This window comes from Bison bison, unplaced genomic scaffold (assembly GCF_000754665.1).
Source record: "Bison bison bison isolate TAMUID 2011002044 unplaced genomic scaffold, Bison_UMD1.0 scf7180017864491, whole genome shotgun sequence".
NCBI lineage: Eukaryota > Metazoa > Chordata > Mammalia > Artiodactyla > Bovidae > Bison > Bison bison.
In genome coordinates, this window is record NW_011495050.1 from 5,340,660 (window position 1) to 5,347,960 (window position 7,301).

The following is a 7,301-nucleotide window of genomic DNA, read 5'->3' on the forward strand; positions in this document are numbered from 1 at the left end:
ATATATGTATGTATATATGAAACTCCAGTACTTTGGCCACCTCATGCGAAGAGTTGACTCATTGGAAAAGACTCTGATGCTGGCAGGGATTGGGGGCAGGAGGAGAAGGGGATGACAGAGAATGAGATGGCTGGATGGCATCACTGACTCGATGGACGTGAGTCTGGGTGCACTCTGAGAGCTGGTGATGGACAGGGAGGCCTGGCGTGCTGCGATTCACGGGGTCGCAAAGAGTCAGACACGACCGAACGACTGAACTAACTGATATATATATATAGCTTTGCTGTATGTGTGCTGTGCTCAGTTGCTCAATTCTCAATTGTGTCCAACTGTTTGCGATCCCATAGACTGTAGCCTGCCAAGCTCCTCTGTCCATGGAATTTCCAGGCAAGAACACTGGAGTGGGTTGCCATTTCCTCCTCCAGGGGATCTTCCTGACCTGGGGATTGAACCCTCATCTTCTCCATTCGTAGGCAGATTCTTTACCACTGCTCCACCTGGAAAGCCCACTTTGCTGGATATCAAACTCATTTTTATAGGTTTTCGTCCTGAATCTCAAATCATGTAATTAATAATTTGCCTGTTCATTTATGACATAAATTGTGATTCTTTTATTAATAAAAGGTAATGGAAAAGAAAAAAAAAACCCAGGATGGTGTTTCCTGACTCTTCAGTTTGGATGTTTTTCTCTCTTCTCTGACCCCTCAGGCACTTTGTTGCACTTCTTACATGGTAATATTCCCTCAGTTTTGTTTTAGGATTCTTTGAAGCGCGCATCTTGGCTCACTCGTCTTTCTATCCCTAGCTCATAACAGTGTCTAGACACAGTAGGAATTAATGCTTGCTGAATGAAGGAGTAGAATGGAGAAGGAAGGACTATGAGCACACACAACTTAGCCAGAGGCAAGCTCTCCAGAATATAAATAGGTGTGTGTAGGAGACAAACATAGAACAAAAGAAATGGGAAGGAGGTGAAGTCGTGAAAACATCAAGTTTACACCTTCTCAGTTGTTTTTCAATCGACTCAGTTTGATTTAATCTGTCACATACTAAACATCATTAGTGGGAATGATTGAAGGCGGGAGGAGAAGGGGCCGAAGGGGAGGAGAAGGGTTGGATGGCATCACCGACTCAATGGACATGAGTTTGAGTAAACTCTGGGAGTTGGTGATGGACAGGGAGGCCTGGTGTGCTTCAGTCCATGGGGTCGCAAAGAGTCAGACATGAACTGAGCTAAATTGAGTGGTCTTCACTGTGTGGAGTTAGCCTGTTAATAGTGATGCTATCAGCTAGGAATGCCCGAAGCACTCACCAGAGTCTGTACTACTTTGAGCCCCCGGTGGACATCCCCCACCAGAGCCAATGTTGTGGCTGGACCAAGCCTGTGGTTCTTATTACAACTGCGGGACACACCTCAGCAACAACCATCAGGGGACTCTGAGGAACAAGATTTATTGCTCGCAGATCCTGAAAGGTACATGGCATGCCCAGGGGTCACACAGTGAAGTCATGGGTCCAGCAGGAGCGTGCCGATTTGAGGCTCTCTTTTCATTAGTGTCTGAATGTGGGGTGTCTAGGGTTTAGCAGGTTTACTCTTTACTGGGAATTTAAAATATAATTGGGGCTTCCCAGGTGGTATTAGTGGTAAAGAACTTGACTGCAGTGCAGGAGACTTATGAGACGTGGGTTTGATCCCTGGATCGGGAAGATCCCCTGGAGGAGGGCATGGCAACCTGTTCCAGTATTCTTGCCTGGAAAATTCCATGGACAGAGGAGCCTGGTGGACTACAGTCCATGGGGTCGCAAAGAGCTGGACACAACTGAAGCGACTTAGCATGTGTGTACGCACAAAATATGAGTGGAAATTAGGGAGTGGGGAAGGGAGAGGTGGGATCATTCGAGTGGTCAATTATCTGGGTTACTAAGGGCTTTTAAACAGGGAGCTTCATTGTGGGGGTGGCGTGGTTCTTTATCTGGTTGGTTTGCTAGTAGATGGGTACTATGGCTGGCAGGGTGCTTCTTTGAGATGGGTATTTTTGAACTGGATGCCTCGGCAATCATAAAGCTTAAAGTCAGGCCACAATACTATGGGGGAATATCAGTTCAGTTCAGTTCAGTTGTTCAGTCATGTCCAACTCTTTGCAAACTCATGAATCGCAGCACGCCAGGCCTCCCTTGTCCATCACCAACTCCCAGAGTTTACCCAAACTCATGTCCATTGACTCAGTGATGCCATCCAGCATCTCATCCTCTCTCATCCCCTTCTTCTCCTGCCCCCAATCCCTCCCAGCATCAGAGACTTTTCCAATGAGTCAACTCTTCACATGAGGTGGCCAAAGTATTGGAGTTTCAGCTTTAGCATCAGTCCTTCCAATGAACACCCAGGACTGATCTCCTTTAGGATGGACTGGTTGGATGTCCTTGCAGTCCAAGGGACTCTCAAGAGTCTTCTCCAATACCACAGTTCAAAAGCGTCAATTCTCCGGCGCTCAGCTTTCTTCACAGTCCAACTCTCACATCCATACATGACCACTGGAAAAACCATAGCCTTGACTAGACGGACCTTTGTTAGCAAAGTAATGTCTCTATTTTTGAATATGCTATCTAGGTCGGTCATAACTTTCCTTCCAAGGAGTAAGCGTCTTTTAATTTCATGGCTGCAGTCACCATCTGCAGTGATTTTGGAGCCCAAAAAATAAAGTCTGACACTGTTTCCACTGTTTCCCCATCTATTTCCCATGAAGTGATGGGACCAGATGCCATGATCTTAGTTTTCTGAATGTTGAACTTTAAGCCAACTTTTTCACTCTCCTCTTTTACTTTCATCAAGAGGCTTTTGAGTTCCTCTTCACTTTCTGCCATAAGGGTGGTGTCATCTGCATATCTGAGGTTATTGATATTTCTCTAGGCAATCTTGATTCCAGCTTGTGCTTCTTCCAGTCCAGCGTTTCTCATGATGTACTCTGCATAGAAGTTAAATAAGCAGGTGACAATATACAGCCTTGACATACTCCTTTTCCTATTTGGAACCAGTCTGTTGTTCCATGTCCAGTTCTAACTGTTGCTTCCTGACCTGCATATAGGTTTCTCAAGAGGCAGGTCAGGTGGTCTGGTATTCCCATCTCTTGAAGAATTTTCCACAGTTTATTGTGATCCACAGAGTCAAAGGCTTTGGCATAGTCATAAAGCAGAAATAGATGTTTTTCTGGAACTCTCTTGCTTTTTCCATGATCAAGTGGATGTTGGCAATTTGATTTCTGGTTCCTCTGCCTTTTCTAAAACCAGCTTGAACATCTGGAAGTTCACGGTTCATGTATTGCTGAAGCCTGGCTTGGAGAATTTTGACCATTACTTTACTAGCGAGTGAGATGAGTGAAATTGTGCGGTAGTTTGAGCATTCTTTGGCATTGCCTTTCTTTGGGATTGGAATGAAAACTGACCTTTTCTAGTCCTGTGGCCACTGCCGAGTTTTCCAAATTTGCTGGCATATTGAGTGCAGCACTTTCACAGCATCATCAGTAAATATAAAACCCTGTATATGTCCTCAAAGTATCCACAGCCCAGCAGAGTGAATGAGTGTCCACATTATAACAGGACATCATAATTATCTCTACATAAGAGGTTCAAGGCTTGGAGGTAGTGCAGAGAAAGGCATGACCCTATGATAGGGAGGTGGGGGGTCTGGAAATTTCCTCAGATTCATCTCTTTGGATTCTCTGGAAGTTTTCTAGGTAGGCAAGAAATATAGGTTGTGTGGTGTGTGGTAAACTTGTTCCAGGAGGAGTTAACAGAATAAAGCAAGGCACAGAATCATAGATCAGCATGTAGTGTTTGGGGAAATAAAAATAGTGGTTGGAACATTGAGTACAGGTTGAAGAATATCAAAAGATGGAGCTTGGGAGGAAGGGAGAAGTTGGAACATGAAAGCCTTTTTGCTTCCATAAGTAGTTTAGGCAGTAGTTTTCAAATTGTTCTGCCTCTAAAGCAGGAATTTAACTTCTGTAAGCTGATATGACTCGCTCTGTTTTTCCTATATTGTGCTGTAAGAATTTATTTAAAAATCGATTTGTTCATCTTTTTCCAGGATAAAACTTCCCTGAGAGCTGGAGCTTCACCTGTATCGTGTGTTGTCATGTGATTTATCATCCCGTTTACTGGTCTTCTGGATGCAGGATAATCCTTAACTTTCTTTGTGAGAGAACTGAACTGTATATAAATTCCATAGACAAAAAGTGGTGATGCAGACAAAAGGCAAATTTGATGTTAAAATAGAATGTATGCTGTTGGCGGGATTTTAAAATGATACAGCCATTATGGAAAGCAGTATGAAAGTTCCTCAAAAAGTTATAAATAGAAACAACATATGACTTGAGCAATCCCACTCTTGGGTATATGTCCAAAAGAATGAAAATCAGGATCTCAAAGAGATATCTGTACTCTCGTGTTCATTGCAGCATTATTCATAATTCCTAAGATAAGGGTTTCTCTGATGGCTCAGATGGTAAAGAATCTGCCTGCAATGCAGAAGACCTGGGTTCAATCAGTGGGTTGGGAAGATCCTCTGGAGAAGGGAATAGTTACCCACTCCACTATTCTTGCCTGGAGAATTGCATGGATAGAAGCATCTGGTGGGCACAGGGTGGCAAAGCACTGGACGCAACTGAAGCAAGTGAGCATGCATGTCAAGCAGACACACAACCTAGGGCAGGGGATTTATTCTGAGGCTCACTTTCCTTGTTTGAAAATGAGGAATAAGAATACCTGGGACTAATGATATCTGTTTTTCATGCTTTGATGTGAGGATGAAACACAAAAACACGTATGAACAGATTTAGTGCCCTCATGCTAAACTGTAAGATAGGAAATGCTAGTTTTTTTGAAAATTCTTTGTTTTGTTTAAGGGTGGTAGCAAATACCAACCTAAAGCATTTTTAAAAAGTGCTTGGCTGCTAAGAAGTTACTAATTCTTATAAGTCTCTTCCTTTTTGTAAGTAATTCTAAGTCAAATAGTTAATTCTAGTAATCCAATTTGTTCTTGGATTAGGTGTCCTGGAGAGAAAAGTAGAAAATCACCTAAGTGATATAGCTGATTCACATTGTTCTACAGCAGAAACTAAGACAACATTGTAAAACAATTATCCTCCAATTAAAAAGCACCCTATGATAAACTATTATGGAAAAGAGTATTAAAAAAAGAATATATAGGTGTAACCGAATTACTTTTCTGTATAACAGGATTAACAACATTGTAAATCAACTATACTTCAATAAAAATAATTAAGAAAAAAAAAAGAATTAGAGGCTGCCAGAGAGCACTTCTTTGGCTATTCTGTTCATCTGTCCATCCATCCACATTCATTCATTTATCCATCCATCCAGTAGGAACACACAGCTCTTTTTCTCTATTTTCTTTACTGGAAGTTATTTCCTTGTGTTAGATAAGATTTTGAAAGGCTGAGAAAAGAATTTTTGATAAGAGAAACAGCTGGAGAGGCTTTTGAAGGGACACAGAGTTGATTCTGTTCAATGAAGGAGGGCTTTCTGACAATAGCTATGATGAGACTTGTCCTGATTCCCACCTCTCTCTGCCTTTGAAACCCTGGGCAAATTGCTTAAATTGCTGATCCTCAGCAATCTCAGTCTCATAAATGTGAATCTGGGTAGTAAAGCTATCTGAATGCTGTGAAGAGGGTGAACTGAGTTAGTGTGTGTGGGTGAAGTCCCTGGCAGAGGGCTGAATACAAATGTAGTGTCTGCTTTGGTATATATGTATGTCCAAATCTATGTCTGTCTATGTCTCCATCTATAAGTGAGGTTTGAATAAAAATTTGTTTAGCCTCTTCAGTTATTTATCATCAATAAAGTCCTAAGTGTTAGCATGAGTTTGGTGGCAGTGCTTGCTTTTAAGATGGTCATTGAATTTACCCAGAATATGCTTATATTAATTTAACATAATTCTTGAAAGGAAAGCAAATAAAATTGATTTTTTTTCATAGTTCTCAAAGGCCCCTAGAAATACATTCTTCAGCTTATGAACAGTCAGTGTTTTGCATATGAGAACACTGAACTAAATTATTTTAAATTCCTCTTTCAGTAATAAGATGCTCCCTTTTTTCCTCAAGGGGCTGAGGTGGTAGTGAAGGAAAAAACAGAAAGAACAGAGTTATTAGGAAAGTAGGAAATGAGTGATCTGAGTCACATGTATTCACTGTCATGTATGTTATCTTGTTTAACACTTATGACAATCTCTGAGGGAGGTATTATTATTTTTGTATCTTAAATATGGCGTAGTTTGGGGTTTACATTGATAACATAGCTTGCCTTCAGTGAAAGCGAAGGAACTTGTATTTTAGAGAGGGAGACTGACGAGGGAGGGACGTACATAAATCTATGGCTGATTCATGTTGATACGTGGCAGAAACCAACACAATATTGCAAAGCAATTATCCTTCAATTAAAAATAAATAAATTTAAATAAAGAACTTGTATTTTAACCTAGGCATATGATTGATGTGTTTTGTAACTTCACTGTTGCATTTGAAAAAGAAAACTGCATCGTGATCATTCACTCATGAGTTTGAGCAGCATTCACTTTATTGAGAAGGCACCGTGTGCAAGGCAGGGAGAGAGTGCCGAGGGGCGCACTGACTCGGTCTTCTGCCTTCCAGAATGCAGAGGGAGTGGAGGTCTTTAGAACTGCGTGATGTGGTGTCCTTACACAGATGCATTTTGCCTTTATGAAATAGAAGGGCTTGATTGACTTTAATAAAAATTTTTATTTTACATTGGAGCATAGTTGATTTACAATGTTGTGTTAGCTTCGGGTATACGGCAAAGTGGTTCAGTTACACTTAGACGTATATCCATTGTTTTTCAAATTCTTTTCCCATTTAGGTTATTACAGAACATTGAGTAGGGTTCCTTGTGCTATACAGTAGGTCCTTGTTGCTTATCTGTTTTATGTGTGTTTATATATATTTATTTATTTATTTTGGATGCACCGAAATAAAGATCCATGCAGCTTGCAAAATCTTAGTTCCCCAACCAGAGATCAAACCATGCTCCTTGCAGTGGAAGCTCAGAGTCTTAACCACTGGATGGCCAGGGAAGTTCCTTGGTTATCTGTTTTAACCAGGCTCCTCTGTCTGTGGAATTCTCCAGGCAAGAATACTGGAGTGGGTTGCCATTCCCTTCTCCAGGGTATCTTCCTAACCCAGGGATTGAACCCGGGTCTCCTGCATTGCAGGAAGATCTTTACTGTCTGAGCCACCAGGGAAGCCCCATTTTAAATACTGTAGTGT